Source organism: Palaemon carinicauda, chromosome 6 (assembly GCF_036898095.1).
Source record: "Palaemon carinicauda isolate YSFRI2023 chromosome 6, ASM3689809v2, whole genome shotgun sequence".
Taxonomy (NCBI): Eukaryota; Metazoa; Arthropoda; class Malacostraca; order Decapoda; family Palaemonidae; genus Palaemon; species Palaemon carinicauda.
In genome coordinates this window covers 17510831-17534101 of record NC_090730.1, presented here as the reverse complement: position 1 = coordinate 17534101, position 23271 = coordinate 17510831, and the positions used below count along the sequence as shown (strand labels likewise).

General features: G+C 41.7%; 1 long non-coding RNA gene across 1 annotated transcript; it reads right to left on the bottom strand.

Annotated features, from left to right (window-relative positions):
• Positions 1 to 2624: 2624 nt before the first annotated feature.
• Positions 2625 to 22325, bottom strand: LOC137641976 (uncharacterized). Its single transcript, XR_011044621.1, has 3 exons — positions 22153 to 22325; positions 21401 to 21546; positions 2625 to 2844 (listed from the first exon to the last, which is right to left on the bottom strand). It is a non-coding gene; the product is annotated as an uncharacterized lncRNA (long non-coding RNA).
• Between the last annotated feature and the right edge of the window lie 946 nt (positions 22326 to 23271).

Below are 23271 nucleotides of genomic sequence, written 5' to 3'. Positions count from 1 at the left end.
TGCGCATGGGTGGAGGAGCTCTCACAGCTGGAGTGTGGGAGCAGGCAGCCTCAGCGTCTGCTGGGCACACAACCGTGGTAGGTTGTAGGCTAACGGGTGCAGCGTCAACCTTCTCTGCACGATACTCCTGCATAACAGCAGCTAACTGAGTCTGCATAGACTGCAGCAAAGACCACTCAGGGTCTACAACAGCTGGTGCGGCAACAGACGGAGTTACTGCCTGTTGCGGTACCGCTTTGCCTCTCTAAGGAGGTGAGCAGTCGTCGGAAGACTGCAGCGAGTCCGAACTGACCCAGTGGCTACAACTGGGCCGTTGGACTTGCGCGGAAGGGACCGACTTGCACTTAATAAGCTGCGAGACCTTGGTCCATGGTTTCTTACGAGAAACCTCTTCCGCAGACGAGAAGTAAATGGGCTCTCTCGTCTTTGTGTGGGTGGGGCGATCTTGGGTAGATACGCCCGAAACCACGGAGGGAAACGTCTGTTCGTTGATCAAGGCCTGACGAACCCATAAGTCGTTCGACATTACTTCTCCCCTGGGCTTGGGAGCTTGCAAGAGGTCCCGGACTAGGTGAACGACAGGCACGAACAGACGAACCCTCGGACGCAACACTGTAACACTTTGCGCATATCACTTTATCACTTCGATTTTCTGTATTGCACTTATTTCACTGAAATCGAAACTTTTACTGATTTCTACCTGAAACACGCAATTCTACCCTTCATTAAAAGGTAGTAATTGCGAAAACAGTCGTATAATGCAGCTCATTAATACTAGCAAAAACAGAAAACATATAAGGATAAAGAATTCAGTGGCTGGGAAAGAGACTAAACACTAGTTCAATTAAACTACGTTTACAATCTCTCACCGCACATAGCCTGGAGACAAGAATAAAACCCTAGAAACGTTTTACCTTCTTCCCCGTACAGCGACTAGGGAGGAGAGTACACGAGAACAACGTTACCCGCTTGAACGGAACGTTTTATTTTATTTTTTTTTTTTTTATTTCCTCTCTCTCCCTCCGTCTCTATCTATCTCTCTCTTTCTCTCTTGATTTCGCACCTGAGAGAAGAGCCCAATTATATATCGTCAAAAAAACATGTTATATGGCTAAAGGAAAAAACTGAAAGGTTTTCCAAATAAAAAGTTCCTTTAATTTAGAATTTAAACCATTTAAGCTAAGAAAGAATGAACGAAACGTCAGAATCGATTTACTCTTCCTGCAAAGTGAAACCGTGATACACTCTCTCTCTATCGTAACGATAGAGCGCATGTTGAACGTCCTGAACGTCAACAACTGCGTAGTCTAAAAAACTAAACGTTAGTTCATCTTTGAAAACAGTACGAAGACTATCAAAGAAATTCTTTCATAAAACATTAAATTTAAAAAGTTTTAAATTCTTTAAAGGTTAAATACGATATAACGGGCTCAACGTTGATTAACTTCGGTTCCAAGTTAGGACCGCCTACTATCAGGAAAGGTCGCATATAAACAAAACATAAAAATTTATTTTTATATGTTTAAAATAAATGGAAAGTTAATCGAAGAGGCCTAATAAAGGCGGAGAGAAATAAAATATATAGATCTATAACGTGATAAGCAAAATTACTAAAAACCTAAACACACTTCCGTCTAAGGGAAGGGTCGGCCATTTAAAAGTGAAAGAGAGTCCATACTCTCTTTGTCACCATAATTAAATCTATCCAAAACGAGTTCAAGTTTTGAGATGAAGATAAAACCCCTGCATAGCGAAAGGTCAAAACTGGAATAGTGTACTTCACCAAATAATTGTGAAAACAAAGCCAGTTAGTAACAGCGTATTTAGTAGGTCTTGCCAGTGGCACGACAGAGAGAAAATTGGTTCTGTGTTGACATGGAGTACTTGAGTACCTGCTCGACAGATGGCGCTGTTGATGTACACCCCCACCTGTATAGCGATCGCTGGCGTATTTTGTCCTTAGGTTTTTCTGTCGGGCAGCAGAGCTGACAGCTATATGATCACCGGCTAAGTTTAATATTGAAAATTGTAATATCAATCAAATATACCCTATCATAGTCATCAAGCTGTTGGACTTAACTCAAGCATCAAACAAGGGATCCCAGGTTTAATCTGTTTATGAATAACTTAAGTTTTGGTCATATGAGAAGTGAGATAGTAGACTTACAATCAATCAATAATATTCTCTTCATTTTTGCTAAAATGTTATGAATTCCAAGGCAATATTATTATTAATTACTAGACAAGTATCATACCACAGATTTAAGAAATATAGCATTCTATGGCCCTAAGGCAGAGAATTTAAAATCTATGACCAATGAAAGTATCCTATCTAATCTTATATTAGAGAATTTAGAGAATTTACCCTTTTAACCTGATAATATACAGATACAGTATATGACTAATAATTTATATAAATAATGAAATCTACGACCAACACTCCTAAAAATAATTTGAGAGCAATGTCACTTTCAAGAGAATTTCTGTAATACTCAACTTTTTCAGATGGTGAATTTTGAACACTAGATTGTACTCTGTATTTAAACTATGTTACATAAATATTTATTACCTACTCTGTAACCTATCAGATGTATAAATTTCTATTAAAAAAATCAAAATTGGTGAAAAGTCAAACTTATCTTTAAACTGATGCCAATTGAATCTTACAGCCTCCATCTCTGTTATCAGCTTTGCTATAGATACGATTAATTTAATCTTGTGCCTTCAACGTTCCTTTGGCTTCCCTCTCCTTCCCATAACAGGGGAATTAGGTTGCCTCTAGAAAGTTTTTTCTTTACTGGCTTCAACTTTTTGGATTTCAAATGAGCAGATAAATAAACAAATCTGAAAGAAAAACAAAATATCTTTACTCCAAATGTTCTTAACCTTCAAGTCATAACCTGACTTGATAATTAATTTGATACACAGTCACTTTTTAGGATTATCCATTTGAACCTTAAACTTGACTGTGCTGTGATTTGAACAAAAAATATCTGAAGGAAGAACAATGCCAATAATCTGAGTTAGTAAAAACAAGAATAAGACAATTCAACTTGGATAATTATCTGCAACTATACCTGTAGTAGCAGCCATGTATGAGAGATGTGCTTTCATATCAACCCTACTCTTTAAACAATGGCTTTACGAGTACTATTTTTGATAAGGTTAACAGTATTGTCATTGCAGCAGATATATTGCATCTGAAGTATTAAGACGTGAATAAGATTAAAATCTCACAATCATAAAGGTGAAAAAAAATTAGGTATAATTGCCGGTATATATCTATGGTAATGTCTCGAGTACAAGTATAAAAGATGGAGGACATTATAATCTTTTTAAATATCTTGCTATCAGAAAAATTTTCAATGTACTCAGTTTTAGTATACTTATGTTCAAAGCCAGCGAGGTTTAATTTTCTGAAGGATAGTAGTAAGCTAATTACTGTATAGAAAAATTTATCCTCTTAGCTACTGTTAGACCTTACCAAGTACTTGCTATTGATATGCTGTTAGCTAAGCATTCCATGGCACAGCCTAAAATGTGAGTTGGTAGACAAAGGGTATAAATCTGCCAACAGGTACACAATGTGAGTACTGTATCATGATGATTTATCGATAGTGGCCATATGGCACATTGCTAGTATCAAGGAGGCCATTCAGCCTAAAATGGAACTAGGTACGCTAGGAAGTAAAAGTGGATAGATGTTGAACAAAGTTATCCTTAATTCATACCTTCAATGCACTTCATGGAGTGCACTGACAGCAGAATCCCTCAAAGGAAACAGACTGAATAATAGAGCAAATATTACAGTAAAAAAAGTCACAACACAACAGTAATACGGAGATTTGTCGCAAAATCCATTCATTTTATGCCTGAAAAGGGAGGCACTAAAATGAAGTGGAGGTGATCCATTTTTGCTAAATATCTCTGCATCTTGATACTGCTTTCAGTTTTTCTCAAGGTATCAGGCATGAAGTTACCAAAGATTATAAAGAGTTTGATATACTGAGATCAGCTTCTTTGAACCACAGATTTAAAAGTTAGTATTTGGAAATTCAGAGTTAATAATGGACACCTTTCAAATACAAACTAATATACTGCAAATCTTTTACTTTTGACTCCTCTTGAAAGCATAAATAATATCTATACATAAATAGAACATAAAGAATCACAAAATTTCCCTTCATGACAAGTTTTGATGCAGAAAGACTTGAAATCATGAGCAGCAAGGTTCAAAGTCCTGACCATGAGCTTCTGAACCAAGGAGGACTCAGCGGTATCCTTCATCGTGTACATGAGGAGAGCTTTTCTCTCATCCGGATACTTGTATGTAGCCGTTTAGAAGCTATCAGGGTCATGCCATACCTCATGTCTTCAACCGACTGCTGAGTAATTGGTGAAATGTAAAAATGGGAGGAAAAGATGTAGTATCTAAAATTTCTTGGGATATTGGAAGGCGTCATTGAACGCTACTGATGGACTGGAACTGGGAAGCAGAATAATTGAACTTTCTTGTCCAATTGAATAGAGAGCAGCTCAAGCAATGGTGATAACATGGAGTAAGAAGCCTTTATGCTACACAATAATGCATGGATCATAATTGATTTTAACATCAAGACCCTATAAACTGAGGGTGTATGCTCAAACAGTTCTCCTTGGATGAAATTTGCAAACGGAAGCACTGCAAATCATCAGCTTTACCAAACCCCTTGGAAGTCTTGTAAGGTAACCAAGTATCCACACTATATACATTACTGGTAGATTTAAAAGCATGTGCATTTTTTTCATAGATCATATCCCCACGATAGAAATATTACGAAGGTGGGCGCCCCATCCCTCAACAGATACGTTTGTGGACAGCAGATTCCCAAAAAAGGAGCAGCTTCTGAATGAGAATCATCATGCAGCTACCAGGGTAGATCATCCTGTACTGCTGCTCCAACAAATCTTGAAGGTAAGGGAAACCCTGACTGCTGACTAGTAATACTTCAGGAGCACCAAATCATTTTGATTTTCTTTCTTCTGGTAGAATTTTATTCTCTCTAAATAGAAAATTCTTAGAAAAGAATGAGGATCCACAGAATAGATGGTCCCAGTGGAAGTTTGTCCCACTTCCACAGGATCTATCTCTGTGCCCAGTTAACACTCTGGAAACTATTTAAATAGAACTTCTTAAAAGTCTTCAGGACCTTTGTTTATCAGAGAGGATGGAGGAACCATTTCCCTGAAAGGAATCAGACAATGGATTCTTTATTTTATTAAACGAACCAAGCCGGAATCTGTCCCACATGCCCAAGAGATCCAAGCTGTAGCAACATCAGTCAATTATTTTCGTCACATGAATTTTGAAGAATTAAAAAGATATAGAGGTTCCTCCAGATTTAACAAAACCATTATAACAGGGTCCTATCTTCATATATATTTTTCCCTCTTAGTGCCTTGTCTCCTAATAAGGAGCAGGGCAGCACCTGCCTTGCCTATTCCCCCTACCTTAACATTGACCTTTATTTGGGTTGTAATTAAGAGATTGGTATACTAAGGATTATTAGTAAAACACTCTTAATTAAATTAATCTATTTTTAATTCAGTTCCTTAAATTTTTGTATATTTCCAAGCTTATGGGACCAATTCTCTGTTACTATTTAACGAAGCGACACAGGTAGAGCCCAGAAAAGGGATTTTGACGAAGGAAAAATCTATTTCTGGGCGAGGGACCTGTGTCTCCCAGTGAACCCACCCTCCTTTTTCCTCACCCTAGGCTGGCCCAAACTTGGGGTGCTAGTAGGAATAAGGGGAGAAGGATGGATAGTGGTAGTGGGGGGGGGAGTAGCTGTAGAGAACAACACCTTGTAGTAACGGGGGATGTTGAGGAGGGTGAAGTCTAACTGGAAAGGGACCTCTGGTAGTGGTTTCACTCGCACCATTTTTTATACCGACACCCTATAAGGGTGAGCGAGCTGGGTATATTCCTGGCATTCCATGCAACTTTTTTCTCTGGTATATTTAGCAGTATTTATACCTTAGAAATGGTGCTTTAAGGAGCATTTCACTGGGCGACACAGGTCCCTCACCCAGAAATAGATTTTTCTTTCGTCAAAATCCCTTTTATAACTCACAAATACAGTATGTGCAATTACCCTAGTAATTGTAGATTAAGTTTTGAAGATCTTGAAAATCTATCAAGAATCCATTCTTCTTGTAAAATATTTGCAAGCTAATCCACAAATAGAATGGGGCAATACCCAGTAGAAGATGACAGGATTAATGAGAATTGGCTGGTCTTCTTTGATGACTGAACTTCTGTTTGCCCTCATTCTAAAGGGTACAGGTGCTTTACCTTTTGGAGAGCAAATGGGAGAGGTTGACATCATATGGCACATAGCAGAGTCATGTTAGAGACTGTACTTAGCTGGCTAGGGTCCTTGCCAACAGCCATAAGAGCACCATGTGGCATCTCGATGCTTGTTTGAGTGCTGAGATTGGATCTAAGAAGTTACTTGTTCCAAACCCTATTATGGAAATGAATTGGAAAATCATGGTGTCTGGTAAAATCTCAGAGCAATGAAAGCTATAACATCCTGGATTGGTCTCTTGAGTGTGTGAAGATCTAGGTTGTGAAACAGTTTCGGTACATCAGAAACTCACTTGCCCATCAGTGAGTGAACTTGTAAACAAACTGATAGTAACACACAAGCATGTGAATGCTCTGAGTAAGATGAATGAGTGCTGTAAGACCAAAAACCTAACATGCTAAAGGAAGTGCTCCCATTCGAGCACGCTCTAGCAAGTAGGTGAGGTAATGCACAATTGCAACCAGGCGAGACAGTGCGCGATCCCCAGCAAATGAGATGGCGCACAATCAATTGCGAGCAGGTAAGATGGTGGCCCCCATAGGAACATATGAACTCAAACAGATGAGATAGCATTACAGTACAGTACTTTCAGAGAGTTCCAACACCTAGTAGCATGCTAAGGCCTACTAACGCTCTAATGGGTGCGGGAACAAGTGAGATGGTGCTCCCGTAGGAACATGCGAGGTGGTGCTCCCCTGTATGCACGCGATCATGAACAGCGGGGTGGTGCTCCCTAAATGTACGTGATCATGAACAGCTAAGATAAAAGTAAAGTAGCACATAATCTTGGTGCCTCTTTCTTCGTCCTCAGTTAAAGATCGGGCAACACTCTTCGACAGGGAGATAAATGGTAGGAGAAACTCATATATAACTCCTATCGATTGGTCTTAAAGGACCAAATGTCCAATTGGGGAAAAGGAAGGGCAGTGGCCCTATTTTCTTTTGACCAGCAGTATGCACTAAGTCAGCTGACTATGCGCCTAGACCGAGCACACTTAAAGGTATGAACAGACACTCATACTACAGGATTTGTTTCCCTCTGTCCAGTAACCATCATGATCTGGGCTGAATGCATGTGGAAGTTACACCCTGGCACAACAGGCTGTTGGGGCTACCAAGTTGTCTTCAGTACATCTGAGGAATTCTACAGCTAAATGGCAAAGGTGCTATGAAAAAATACCTCCTTGTCTATTTGTGTGACACTACTATGGTGTTGTCATTCATCAGTACCAAAGAGTGACCTGAAAGGAGCTGATGGAATTGCTTGAGGGCTAGAAAAGTTGTCCTCATTTCCAAGAGGTTTATGCGGCACTATCACTCGGCTTCAGACAAAGGCCCAGAGGGCGTGAGGTGCAACAGGTGAGCCCCCATCCTTCTTTTGATTTATTCATGAAGAGCATCAATTTCAGGTTAGGAGACAAAAGGCCTACAGTGCTCCCCTAAGCAGTTTGGTGTCTGACACCCACCAAACAAGTCACTTTTCCTCTGATCCTATCAGAACCAAGGTGTTCAAAAGGTCAAGATACTGAAACCAAAAGGTCTTCCTGCCACTGTAGAGCGCGAATGCATATGCGACAGTTGGGGACCAACTTCTCCAAGGAGGTCAGGTGCCACAGGAGTCTTTCCCAAAGAACTGCTGGCAAGGCTGCCTGCAAGAGAAACGGGTGAACTACCAGTTTCATTCTCTCTACTCGTTCTTTGGATAGGAAGATTTGCCTAGTTTGTTCATGATCTTCATTACTAGATATATCATCTCTTGCGAAGGTTGCAGGGACGACTTCTCTAAATTTACAACGATCCCAAGATCCTGGTAGAAGGCGAGAAGTCTCTCTCGATGGAGAAGGGTCTCCCTCGAGTCTGCTAGAACCAGCCAATCATCCAGATATTGCAGGAGACAAATGCCGTTCTTGAGAGCCCAGGTGGACACTAGGGTAAAGATCCATGTGAACACCTTTGGTGCTGTGGACACACCAAAGCACAGCACCTCAAATTGGAATGTCTTTCCTCATAATGTGAATCTTAGGTACTACTTTGATGAAGGATGAATGGGGATCTGAAAATATGTTATTTTCATTAGTAAAATAAATTTTTGAATATACTTACCCGGTGATCATATAGCTGTCAGCTCTGCTGCCCGACAGAAAAACCTAAGGACAAAATACGCCAGCAATCGCTATACAGGTGGGGGTGTACATCAACAGCGCCATCTGTCGAGCAGGTACTCAAGTACTCCATGTCAACACAGAACCAATTTTCTCCTCTGCCCACTGGGTCTCTATTGGGGAGGAAGGGAGGGTCCTTTAATTTATGATCACCGGGTAAGTATATTCAAAAATTTATTTTACTAATGAAAATAACATTTTTCAATATTAAACTTAGCCGGTGTTCATATAGCTGATTCACACCCAGGGGTGTGGGTAGAGACCAGCATTACATGTTGACATTATTATGAGCTAAGTATTTTGTATTTCATTTTAGCAGTTATTCAAAATAACAAACATAAAATAAATAAGTACCTGGTAAGGAAGTCGACTTGAACAATTACTCTGCCTTTTTAAGTACGTCTTCCTTACTGAGCCTCGCGATCCTCATAGGATGCTGAGCGACTCCTAGGAGCTGAAGTATGAAGGGTTGCAACCCATACTAAAGGACCTCATCAAAACCTCTAATCTAGGCGCTTCTCAAGAAATGACTTTGACCACCCGCCAAATCAAGTAGGATGCGAAAGGCTTCTTAGCCTTCCGGACAACCCAAAAACAATAATAAAACATTTCAAGAGAAAGATTAAAAAAGGTTATGGAATTAGGGAATTGTAGTGGTTGAGCCCTCACCCACTACTGCACTCGTTGCTACGAATGGTCCCAGAGTGTAGCAGTTCTCGTAAAGAGACTGGACATTCTTAAGATAAAAAGACGCGAACACTGATTTGCTTTTCCAATAGGTTGCGTCGAATATACTTTGCAGAGATCTAATTTGTTTAAAGGCCACGGAAGTTGTGACAGCTCTAACTTCGTGTGTCCTTACCTTCAGCAAAGCTTGGTCTTCCTCATTCAGATGGGAATGAGCTTCTCGTATTAACAGTCTGATAAAATAGGATAAAGCATTCTTTGACATAGGCAAAGATGGATTCTTAACTGAACACCATAAAGCTTCAGACGGGCCTCGTAAAGGTTTTAAACAGAACTTAAGAGCTCTTACAGGACATAAGACTCTTTCTAGTTCATTTCCAACCATACGATAAGTTTGGAATATCGAACGATATTGGTCAAGGCCGAGAAGGCAGCTCGTGTTTGGCTAGAAAACCAAGTTGTAGAACATGTAGCCGTTTCGGATGAGAATCCGATGTTCTTGCTGAAGGTATGAATCTCACTGACTCTTTTAGCTGTGGCTAAGCATATCAGGAAAAGTGTCTTAAAGGTGAGATCTTCCAAGGAGGCTGATTGAAGAGGTTCGAACCTGTCTGACATAAGGAATCTTAGTACCACGTCTAAATTCCAACCAGGTGTAACCAAACGACGCTCCTTCGTGGTCTCAAAAGACTTAAGGAGGTCCTGTAGATCTTTATTGTTGGAAAGATCTAAGCCTCTGTGACGGAAGACTGATGCCAACATGCTTCTGTAACCCTTGATATTGGGAGCTGAAAGAGATCTTTCTTTCCTCAGATATAAGAGAAAGTCAGCTATTTGAATTACAGAGGTACTGGTCGAGGATACGGATACTGACTTGCACCAGTTTCGGAAGATTTCCCACTTCGATTGGTAGACTCTAAGGGTGGATGTTCTCCTTGCTCTAGCAATCCCTCTGGTTGCCTCCTTCGAAAAGCCTCTAGCTCTCGAGAGTCTTTCGAAAGTCTGAAGGCAGTCAGACGAAGAGCGTGGAGGCCTTGGTGTACCTTCTTTACGCGTGGCTGACGTAGAAGGTCCACCCTTAGGGGAAGCGTTCTGGGAACGTCTACTAGCCATCGAAATACCTCGGTGAGCCATTCTCTCGCGGGCCAGAGGGAAGCAACTAGCGTCAACCTTGTCCCTTCGTGAGAGGCGAACTTCTGCAGTACCTTGTTGACAATCTTGAACGGAGGGAATGCATATAGATCTAGATGTGACCAATCTAGTAGAAAGGCATCTATATGAACTGCTGCTGGGTCCGGGATTGGTGAGCAAAATATTGGGAGCCTCTTGGTCATCGAGGTTGCGAAGAGATCTATGGTTGGCTGGCCCCAGGTGGCCCAAAGTCTCTTGCAAACATCCTTTTGGAGGGTCCATTCTGTTGGAATTATTTGTCCCTTCCGACTGAGACAATCTGCCATGACATTCAAGTTGCCTTGGATGAACCTCGTTACTAGTGAAATGTCTAGACCTTTTGACCAGGTGAGGAGGTCCCTTGCGATCTCGTACCATGTCAGAGAGTAGGTCCCTCCTTGCTTGGAGATGTACGCCAAAGCCGTGGTGTTGTCCGAGTTCACCTCCACCACTTTGCCTTGAAAGAGAGACCTGAAGCTTTTCCAGGTCAGACGTACTGCCAGTAGCTCCTTGCAGTGAAATGCATTGTCCTTTGACTCGAGTTCCATAATCCCGAGCATTCCCTACCGTCTAATGTCGCACCCCAGCCTACGTCCGATGCGTCCGAGAAGAGAACGTGGTTGGGAGTCTGAACAGTCAGGGGAAGACCCTCTCTAAGGTTGATATAGTCCTTTCACCAAGTCAGACCAGACTTTATCTTTCCGGAAACCGGGATCGAGACCGCTTCTAGCGTCTTGTCCTTTTTCCAGTGAAAAGCTAGATGGTATAGAAGAGGACGGAGGTGTAGTCTTCCTAGTGACACAAATTGATCCACGGATGACTGGTGGATGCGTGACGGAGCCGGACGCAATATCATGGCACTGCTGCACAGTCTGTGAACTGTCAACAACCATGGGTGCGCGAGGAAGTACAGCGTCAACCCGAAACTGTCTAGACTGTCTGGGTTGTGCAGTCAACACCCTACTGGGTTGCTGAGGTTGACGCACTGCGTCACAACAAGTCACCTCTGCTGGTTGTTGAACGTCTTCCTAGTGACACTGAACGTCAACAACCACCTCCGAGCGTCGCTTAACGTCAACGTGCGACTGGCAACCCACACTGGGTCGCATCGGTGGAGGAACCACCTCAACTGGCAGACGCGAGTAGGATACCTCAGCGTCAACAGGGCGCACAACCCACCGGTTGGAAGGTTGTTGGCCAGAAGGTTCTTCTCCGTATTAAAGTCCTCTATCAAGGACACAAGCTTGGACTGCATGTCTTGCAGCAAAGCCTATTTAGGGTCTACGGGAGCAGGTGTGGCAACAGACGGGGTTAGCGACTGAGGCGGAACCATTTACCATCCCCGGAAGCCTTGTTATGTGTGACATAATAGTACAGCAAAACTTCAAAGGCTCGCAAAAGTTGAGAAGTTGACCTGTAAACAACTTGGAGCGTCTCCTGGCTAGGCGCCAGGGCGAGTCTACCAGAATTGAGAAGTCTATCTGGGCAGAGGCATGAACTCCCAAGCCGAGAACTTCTCTCGTGTCCTATCAGACTCTCGCTCTATAAGCCAGTTTAAAAGAAGGAAAATCAAAGGCTGTATCCCTAAAACTCCTCCTGGTGCAAAAACCAGTCGCCTAGCCAACGTAACGCTCTCTAGGAGAGCGAGAGAGCACTAGCTTAACAACAACGGCTTCGAAGTAGCTAGGCCTAGTGTAAGTTCTGACGTTAGGCGAACGAGGAGCAGCAGTTACAAGATCCGGACGAAGATCCTTAAAAAATCATCATGATTTAATTAAAGTCCATAGGAGGCTAAGCAGCTTAAGGCTCCTCTCCAAATGACAGAGTCCTCAAAGGAATATCAGTAGGAGGGAGAACAGCACTTTCTCATCTACAGGAACCTTGTCCGAGAAAAGCTAGGTTATCTCAGTGAGGGTCTCACTGGTGCATTAGCAGTAGACCAGAAGGCAACGTTATGTAACTGCTTGACAGTCTGTGAACTGTCAAAAACTGAACTGTCAACCACAACAGGTGCGTGAGGACATACAGCACTGGTGCATTAGTAGCAGACCAGAAGGCAACGTCATGTAACTGCTTGACAGTCTGTGAACTGTCAAAAACAGAACTGTCAACCACAACAGGTGCGTGAGGACATACAGCACTGGTGCATTAGTAGCAGACCAGAAGGCAACGTCATGTAACTGCTTGATAGACTGTGAACTGTCAACAACTGAACTGTCAACCACAACAGGAGCGTGAGGACATACAGTGTTCACTCGAGACTACTTTGACTGTCTATACTGAGCAGTCAAAACAACTCTAGAATGCGGAGGTTGACGCACCGCGTCAAAACACGGCAGCTTAACTCTACCCTCCTGTTGTTGTGGTAGCACACGAACATCAACGGAGGGTTCCGTGCGTCTGTGAACGTCAGCATGCGTCTGGCAGGGTCGACTGCGCATGGGTGGAGGAGCTCTCACAGCTGGAGTGTGGGAGCAGGCAGCCTCAGCGTCTGCTGGGCGCACAACCATGGTAGGTTGTAGGCTAACGGGTGCAGCGTCAACCTTCTCCGCACGATACTCCTGCATAACAGCAGCTAACTGAGTCTGCATAGACTGCAGCAAAGACCACTCAGGGTCTACAACAGCTGGTGCGGCAACAGACGGAGTTACTGCCTGTTGCGGTACCGCTTTGCCTCTCTAAGGAGGTGAGCAGTCGTCGGAAGACTGCAGCGAGTCCGAACTGACCCAGTGGCTACAACTGGGCCGTTGGACTTGCGCGGAAGGGACCGACTTGCACTTAATAAGCTGCGAGACCTTGGTCCATGGTTTCTTACGAGAAACCTCTTCCGCAGACGAGAAGTAAATGGGCTCTCTCGTCTTTGTGTGGGTGGGGCGATCTTGGGTAGATACGCCCGAAACCACGGAGGGAAACGTCTGTTCGTTGATCAAGGCCTGACGAACCCATAAGTCGTTCGACATTACTTCTCCCCTGGGCTTGGGAGCTTGCAAGAGGTCCCGGACTAGGTGAACGACAGGCACGAACAGACGAACCCTCGGACGCAACACTGTAACACTTTGCGCATATCACTTTATCACTTCGATTTTCTGTATTGCACTTATTTCACTGAAATCGAAACTTTTACTGATTTCTACCTGAAACACGCAATTCTACCCTTCATTAAAAGGTAGTAATTGCGAAAACAGTCGTATAATGCAGCTCATTAATACTAGCAAAAACAGAAAACATATAAGGATAAAGAATTCAGTGGCTGGGAAAGAGACTAAACACTAGTTCAATTAAACTACGTTTACAATCTCTCACCGCACATAGCCTGGGGACAAGAATAAAACCCTAGAAACGTTTTACCTTCTTCCCCGTACAGCGACTAGGGAGGAGAGTACACGAGAACAACGTTACCCGCTTGAACGGAACGTTTTATTTTTTATTTTTTTTTTTTTCTCTCTCTCCCTCCGTCTCTATCTATCTCTCTCTTTCTCTCTTGATTTCGCACCTGAGAGAAGAGCCCAATTATATATCGTCAAAAAAACATGTTATATGGCTAAAGGAAAAAAATGAAAGGTTTTCCAAATAAAAAGTTCCTTTAATTTAGAATTTAAACCATTTAAGCTAAGAAAGAATGAACGAAACGTCAGAATCGATTTACTCTTCCTGCAAAGTGAAACCGTGATACACTCTCTCTCTATCGTAACGATAGAGCGCATGTTGAACGTCCTGAACGTCAACAACTGCGTAGTCTAAAAAACTAAACGTTAGTTCATCTTTGAAAACAGTACGAAGACTATCAAAGAAATTCTTTCATAAAACATTAAATTTAAAAAGTTTTAAATTCTTTAAAGGTTAAATACGATATAACGGGCTCAACGTTGATTAACTTCGGTTCCAAGTTAGGACCGCCTACTATCAGGAAAGGTCGCATATAAACAAAACATAAAAATTTATTTTTATATGTTTAAAATAAATGGAAAGTTAATCGAAGAGGCCTAATAAAGGCGGAGAGAAATAAAATATATAGATCTATAACGTGATAAGCAAAATTACTAAAAACCTAAACACACTTCCGTCTAAGGGAAGGGTCGGCCATTTAAAAGTGAAAGAGAGTCCATACTCTCTTTGTCACCATAATTAAAACGAGTTCAAGTTTTGAGATGAAGATAAAACCCCTGCATAGCGAAAGCTCAAAACTGGAATAGTGTACTTCACCAAATAGTTGTGAAAACAAAGCCAGTTAGTAACAGCGTATTTAGTAGGTCTTGCCAGTGGCACGACAGAGAGAAAATTGATTCTGTGTTGACATGGAGTACTTGAGTACCTGCTCGACAGATGGCGCTGTTGATGTACACCCCCACCTGTATAGCGATCGCTGGCGTATTTTGTCCTTAGGTTTTTCTGTCGGGCAGCAGAGCTGACAGCTATATGATCACCGGCTAAGTTTAATATTGAAAAAAACATCTTTATGGAAAGAAGTGAAGAGAGTAAAGAAGCCTGGTTCAAGAATTGAAGAGACAACACCTCGAATTGGTATGTCTTTCCTCATAATGTGAATCTTAGGTACTACTGTACTTTGATGAAGGATGAATGGGGATCTGAAAATAAACATCTTTATGGAAAGAAGTGAAGAGAGTAAAGAAGCCTGGTTCAAGAATTGAAGAGACAACACCTCGAATTGGTATGTCTTTCCTCATAATGTGAATCTTAGGTACTACTTTGATGAAGGATGAATGGGGATCTGAAAATAAACATCTTTATGGAAAGAAGTGAAGAGAGTAAAGAAGCCTGGTTCAAGAATTGAAGAGACAACACCTCGAATTGGTATGTCTTTCCTCATAATGTGAATCTTAGGTACTACTTTGATGAAGGATGAATGGGGATCTGAAAATAAACATCTTTATGGAAAGAAGTGAAGAGAGTAAAGAAGCCTGGTTCAAGAATTGAAGAGACAACACCTCGAATTGGTATGTTTTTCCTCATAATGTGAATCTTAGGTACTACTTCGATGAAGGATGAATGGGGATCTGAAAATAAACATCTTTATGGAAAGAAGTGAAGAGAGTAAAGAAACCTGGTTCAAGAATTGAAGAGACAGTGAAAGCTGGAAATGGAAGGTTGTTAAAAGGAGAGGAGGCAAGGAAAAGTTGGGCGGAATATTTTGAAAGTTTACTGAATGTTGAGGATAATAGGGAGGCAGATATAATTGCTGTTGCAGGTGTTGAGGTGCCGGTGATGGGAGATGAGAATGAGAGAGAGATTACAAGAGAGGAAGTGAGGAGAGCACTAGATGAAACGAGAGTAGGAAAAGCATCTGGTTTGGATGGTGTGAGAGCTGAGATGTTGAAGGAAGGGGGTGTGACTGTACTTGAATGGTTGGTGAGATTGTTTAATATGTGTTTTGTGTTGTCAATGGTACCAGTAGATTGGGTTTGTGCATGTATTGTACCACTATAAAAGGGTAAGGGAGATGTGCATGAGTGTTGTAATTCAAGAGGTATTATTTTGTTGAGTGTAGTTGGAAAAGTGTATGGTAGAGTACTGATTAATAGGATTAAGGATAAAACAGAGAACGCAATCTTAGAAGTACAGGGTGGTTTTAGAAGAGGCAGGGGTTATATGAATCAGATTTTTACAGTTAGGCAGATATGCGAGAAATATTTAGCAAAAGGTAAGGAGGTGTATGTTGCGTTTATGGATCTGGAGAAAGCGTAAGTTGATAGGGAAGCAATGTGGAATGTGATGAGGTTACAGTATATGGAGTTGGTGGAAGGTTGTTGCAAGCAGTGAAAAGTTTCTACAAAGGTAGAAAAGCATGTGTTAGGATAGGAAATGAAGTGAGCAATTGGTTTCCGGTGAGAGTGGGGCTGAGACAGGGATGTGTGATGTCACCATGGTTGTTTAACTTGTATGTTGATGGAGTGGTGAGAGAGGTGAATGCTCGATTGCTTCGACGAGGATTGAAACTGGTAGGCGAGAATGACCATGAATGGGAGGTAAATCAGTTGTTGTTTGCGGATGATACTGTACTAGTTGCAGATGCAGAAGAGAAGCTTGGATGATTAGTGACAGAATTTGGAAGGGTGTGTGAAAGAAGGAAGTTGAGAGTTAATGTGGGTAAGAGTGAGGTTATGAGATGTACGAGAAGGGAAGGTGGTGCGAGGTTGAATGTCACGTTGAATGGAGAGTTAATTGAGGAGGTGGATCAGTTTAAGTACTTGGGGTCTGTTGTTACAGCAAATGGTCGAGTGGAAGCAGATGTAAGTCAGAGAGTGAATGAAGGATGCAAAGTGTCGGGGGCAGTTAAGGGAGTAGTAAAATATAGAGGGTTGGGCATGAATGTAAAGAGTTCTGTATGAGAAAGTGATTGTACCAACTGTGATGTATGGATCGGAGTTGTGGGGAATGAAAGTGACGGAGAGACAGAAATTGAATGTGTTTGAGATGAAGTGTCTAAGGAGTATGGCTGGTGTATCTCGAGTAGATAGGGTTAGGAACGAAGTAGTGAGGGTGAAAACGAGTGTAAGAAATGAGTTAGCAGCTAGAGTGGATATGAATGTGTTGAGGTGGTTTGGCCATGTTGAGAGAATGGAAAATGGCTGTCTGTTAAAGAAGGTGATGAATGCAAGAGTTGATGGAGAAGTACAAGAGGAAGGCCAAGGTTTGGGTGGATGGATGGAGTGAAAGCAGCTCTGGGTGACAGGAGGATAGATGTGAGAGAGGCAAGAGAGCGTGCTAGAAATAGGAATGAATGGCGAGCAATTGTGACGCAGTTCCGGTAGGCCCTGCTGCTTCCTCCAGTGCCTTGGATGACTGCGGAGGTAGCAGCAGTAGGGAATTCAGCGTTATGAAGCTTCATCTGTGGTGGATATAACAGGGGAGGGTGGGCTGTGGCACCCTAGCAGTACCAGCCAAACTCGGTTGAGCCCCTTGTCAAGCTGGGAGGAATGTAGAGAGGAGAGGTCCCCTTTTTTGTTTCATTTGTTTGATGTTGGCTACCCCCCAAAATTGGGGGAAGTGCCTTGGTATATGTATGTATGTATGAAGTCTTCTGGTTTGACCATCCGGACCGTCTTCATCTTGAACAGTCTGTCGGACAAAGTCGTTCAGGGCCGAAAGGCTAGAGGTTGATGCATTGTCTCCAGCTTCCAGATGCCTTTTCTACAAGAAATAGAAGACTTTAGAAGCCTGGGAACCCATCCAAGACCTCTTGGAGACTGTTCTTATCTAGCAAGATCTGGACTTTGGCCTTAAGGGCCTGTTCCTACATGGATCCCCTCGTGTAGGAGCGCCATGCTGTGTCCTACAGACACGACTGCAAGGAGCAGGGACTGCAAACAGTCGCCTAACTCCATCGTCGTCAAGCTCAAAAAAGTTACACTCCGAAGAGCAAGAGCGGGGCATGGACGAGTCTAATACCCTTCAGTGGAATCCCCATGGGGGAAACCATTCAGGAGAAGCCCCTCTATCCCTGCGGCCAGGAAGGATGATCAACACCCTGTGACTGCTGTCGCCAACTCTTCCCACAAGCAGAAAGGTTGCTGAACAATGGCCGGTGGAGGGTAACTCTCCCTCGGAAGGGGAAGCTGTCCAACACTTGAAGGTAGACCTCAGGACAGTACACTCTGTTTCTCCTTTGGCTGTGCGAACTCAGACAGAAGATCTACTCCATGAACTGTCCTTGGAACGTAGTCAGTTAGCCCCTGTGTTCAGGCCGGGGGGATACCCCAGACAAATAACTCTGCAGAGTACTTCTCAGCAACTGCTCACGTTCGCCCGCTAAAGTAGAATGAACGTTGAGGCGAGCAGGTCCTGAGGTCGAGACAGTCGGATACGCAAGAGACTCTTTCGGTGCAAAACATACAGTCTCTCAAGGGGGAAGATCGGAAACAACCCCTGAGGAGCATATATGCTGCCGCTGCATACCCACCCACAAGACCTCAAGTACTGTAGCCTTTCCTTGCAATGAGAACCCATGAGCCCCAACTAAGGCTAAGCGTCAGCAGGGAAAAATCCCCTACGACGGCAGCCGGTGCTACTTCACTAGGGGAAGCATTGGAGGCCCCCAAAATGCACGGTTGTCCAGGAATCAAATGGGGGCCTCTCGTACTCAACCAACTCTTAGGGTAAGCTCACCAAGCCGAGTCAGTGTGGAGAGGTTGAACCAATGGAGTCTGAAGGCGAGGTTTCTTCCCTTTCAAGGATGAAACTGAACAGGAAAAATACCTCTTTGCCTTCTTCCACCTCCTTCCAAACCTCAGCCACTGGGATCGCGACTACTCCATACACTCTACAAGGAGACTCCTGCGTGCAAGAGTGATCTCTAAACGTAGGCCAGATACCGTAAGGATAGGTCTCCACAGTTGACATGAAGGTGACACAACAGCACTCTTCAATGCCAGGATTGTGTTGACCGATGTGGTAACGTTCCTGACTGGTGATCGCCACACTGGAATTCGAGTACCGCTAAAACTCGTTAGTTTCTTTGGTTGCTGCAACTTCAACATCCTTATTAGCCAAGGACAGGGGGGAGCTTATAGGTCTACCTGCTGAGTCATCAGCAGCCATTGCCTGGCCCTCTTTGGTCCTAGATTGGTTGGAGAGGGGGCTTGGGCGCTGATCATATGTACTGTATACTGTATATGGTAAGTCTCTAGGACATTGTCCTGCTCAATAGGGCAATGGCACTGTCCCTTACCTCTGCCATTCATGAGCGGCAAAAAAAAAAAAACACATGGTTTTTATATCCCCATGAGCAGACACACCTGAAAAAGAAAAACGAATAGAAAGTTTTAAGCTTTTCCGCCAGTTGCTCTTCAATCGTATTACGGTCAAGAGGTTTTTAACAGCAGAGCAAGAAAATATCTTTAATCTACCAAGCCAAAATAAAAAGTTACATTCTGTTACTAGTGCCGGTGTGAGCGGCGTGGCTGGTCTAGTCCCCATTCCCCGCCTCCGCTAACTAACAGAGGTTAGTTACACCAAGAAAAAAAGCTTAATGGCTAGTTTCATAATCGCCAAAATATATCTCTACTGTAAAGAGCATAAGCGTTTGTATATAGTGCAAGAACAGATGGGTAAATTTTTACTGTATTACAGATTCTGATTCCAAACAGAAAATATGTTTTCCTGTAGTAAATAACGTGATTTGGCGGAATTTGACCTTCATTTCAATCGCAAACAAACAGAACAACCAATTTGACTAACTTTAAGTAGCCGAACTGGTTGCTGTTATTACTGACGAAATGGTGAAAACCGGTTAAATCACGTTATTTTCTACAGGAAAACATACATTTTCTGTTAAAATGTTTAAATATAATGTCTTTTGTTATATATATTGTGTTAAAATGTTTATATATAATGACTTGTTCAAATTCCGTGTCACTTCACTCACGTATGTACTGCAAACGCTAACATTAGCAACGTTACCAATGTTACAAAGCGTTACCAACGTTACGATGTTATTGCTAACGTTAGCAATGCTACGGTAATATTAGCGCTCGCTTACGTTCGCAGGAAAATAAAACATCAAGCTCGTATGTACTGGCAAGCAGTAATGTTGAGCTGCGCACGCTAACATTAGCAATGTTACGATAACATTAGCAACTCTTAAATATAATGGTTCTTGTTCTGCCACTGGCTCGCTTACGCTCACAGGAAAATACAACATCAAGCTCGTATGCACTGGCAAGCTTTAATGTTGAGCTGCGCACGCTAACAAATTAGTAAAATAACACATTAGCCTAAAATTAAAGAAATTACTGACTTACTTTTATGACCACGACGACGAAACTTGCGGATCACCGGGGTGTTGGGACTGAGTCTGTGACATCTTAACTTCTTAGTCTTAGTTTATTACTGCACTTGGAACACTGTAAACGTTGGGCTATTACATTACGAGATTTAAGAAAATTATCAACATTAGAATTCACCGAAATACTTTCAAGTATGGATTACTGCAGTCGTTTCAAGTTTTCTAAAACTTCCATCGTAAAATACGCAAAAAGACATCACTTGAACTAACAAAGACCTGACTAGGACAAAGGTTTCCACAGAAAAGGGTTTGTTGGAAGGTGGGGGTTGGGAAATATTAACCCAGGCCGCCCTGTGCAAACTTTTCATACGTATGTGTTCGTGATTGGTTAACAGAAAAGCAACAGAGTCTAGAGAGTAAACATGAATGAACCAGAATGGGAAACTTGTCCAGAGCAAGTATTTATGTGAAATCTGCGTGTGACAAGGTAATAACAAAATGTATAAAAGTAATATAGCAAGATAAAATGGAGTGTATGATAAATAGTATTTAATGGAAATATAAAATGAGGTGGTTTTATACGGATATTAAAACGAGTAATTCTTGGGTCAAACGTAATATGTATACGAGGGTATTACATAAAAGGAATGGATCAAGTAATATACTTGAATAAAGCGGGTGAAGTCGATTAATTACATTTCATGGCTAGAAAAGAAGAAATCCTATTGGTGGAGGAGGAGTCTATGCACAGGGAGGCGGGGTTTTAGCGCAGAAGGTCGAAACCTGCTATGTACAAACAACGAACGAGAGCAACTACAACAGACAAGTAGAATGACAAAACATAAATGAAAAATACTGCTAATGTTATCATGTTACGCTAATATTGCCGCAGCTCAATATCACCGTATTTTTTCATGAGACATAGCCTTTGCAATGGCGCCTCCAAAGTTTATTCTCTTACACAGTACTGTTTTGTTTTTTCCTCCGTTTATTATTCATCCAAGAAGGTAATGTATAGGGAAGGAAAGGCTTTTCGAAGAGGGCGGAATTTTTTCAATAGAAATAAGTAGTTTTATTCTAGGTTACATTGCCCTGTAATACAGTAAAATAATACCAACAAATGGACTTTAGATACCATAAAAACAATCACATAACCTATCCTAGAATTCCGGGTCTTTCTCTTTACTTAACAAAGGGTTTAAACTACCTGGAATAGCCCTTCTGATCCCATAACTGTTTCACAAACAAACCCAAAGGCTATGCAATAAATTCAAATTATTCCTTACCCAAGTCTGGAAGGTCAAAGACTGAGATCTTTCTATAGCTGCAGGGGCTATTAAATGGAGTCCACTTTCCTCTGTTAGGTTAAGGCATACTGTAGCTACTTCCAGCAGGAAGTTGTGAAACTGAGGAACTGTTTGTGCTTCTTGTTCTGTTGAATTAATAAATTTGTATTACTATAAACTCAAACATGAAAAATAAAGTTGCTAAATATGGGCAACAAAGATACTTTTCCAAGGGGATGAGCATATTGAGAGAAGGTATTTGTTAAAACATAACTATTTTACACTCAACTGGAGAGCATATGTCCAAATCTAATCATAGCCTCTCAATGTTTTAGGTATATGCGCCTGTATCAAGATCTGCAGCGTTCTGATTGATGAACAGAGGTGCATATACATGTCACTGGCAAATCTGCTCATTTTGAATTACCTACTCCACTATGATAAAATGTTTTTTTCTTGGGTACAGGAGTATCAATATTCATTGGTTATTCCCCAAGTGGAATCAATGATAAGTTTTTGGTCTCCTCTATTCCATCTACACTTCCCTAGGCAGTTTTTACCTCATCTCTATATGAATCCTTTCCACCAAAGTTATTTTAATAGTTACCTTGATTTCATGACTATATGACCACTGATGAACTTGTATCTGTAAGTAAGGTTAATGCTGGTAAGGTAAGATCAGGTGAGGTGAGGTGAGATGTGATAAGGTAAGGTTAGTTAGTAGTTAAGGTGAGGGTAGACTAAGTACTGACCTGTCCTGTACTCTGTTTGAGAAAATTTTCCACGTGTAAATCCTTCATTTATTTGGAACTTTTCTTGCAATTAAAAATATCTTGACATGTGTGAGCCTAATGACAACGTCCTTGCCTGGTAGGCCTACTCAGTTGGACACGAATTTCAACCTCGATAACTTCTAGTAGCGTCAGGTACCTGGCCAAAACATTTCATTATTCCTAGGAATAATCACATTATACTCGAAATGCAACAAAATATGAATTACAGCCATGCAATTTCTTCACTACCTAAACTCAATATAATAACAGTTTCTATTTGAATATCCAATATAACCCACAAAAATCAATATTGACCTCACTCAAACCAGCAAAGAGAATTAGTCATTTAGACAGTTGTAAAGTTCATCCTACTCCTTATGACGACTGAAAGACGTACTATTTGTTCTTTATTAAAGAATAATAATTTGGTAGTTAGAATTTCTTCCTCTGGTAGAATATGTTGTATAAAAAAACATCTGTTAAGAGACTGTCTCTATATATCTTGAAAAAAATATATGTAATTCCCTTTAAAAAAAAAAATTCAGTAGCTTGAACATTAAAGTATAATTTCATCGAAATTAGAGTTGGGTTTTTTATTGATCAGTAACACATAAATGCTCGGAACTCCCATTTGGTTGTTGCCTAAGTTTACACACACACACACACACACACACACACACACACACACACACACACACACACATCGTAACTAAGACAATCCATTATTCCTTAGAATAGTTTTTATTTTACTTGAAATATAAAAAAAAAAAACGGATCATAGTCATGTGCTGTAGTTCCTTCACTGTATAAGCTCGATATGATAATAGTATCTACTCGAATATCGAATATTAGCCCGTGTTATTCAATACCTGACTCAAACCAGCAAGTAGAATTAATAAGTCATTTAGAGTGGACAAGCTTTAATGAAGTTCATCCGACCCCTTATGACGTCACAAAGACGTATTTTTCTTGATAAAAAAAATTATTTGTAAATTAGAATGTATCTCTCTGATAAAATCTGTTATCAAAACATCTTATAAGGGACTGTCTCTATATATTGTGAAGAAAATATATCTCTAATTCCCTTGAAGACAAAAA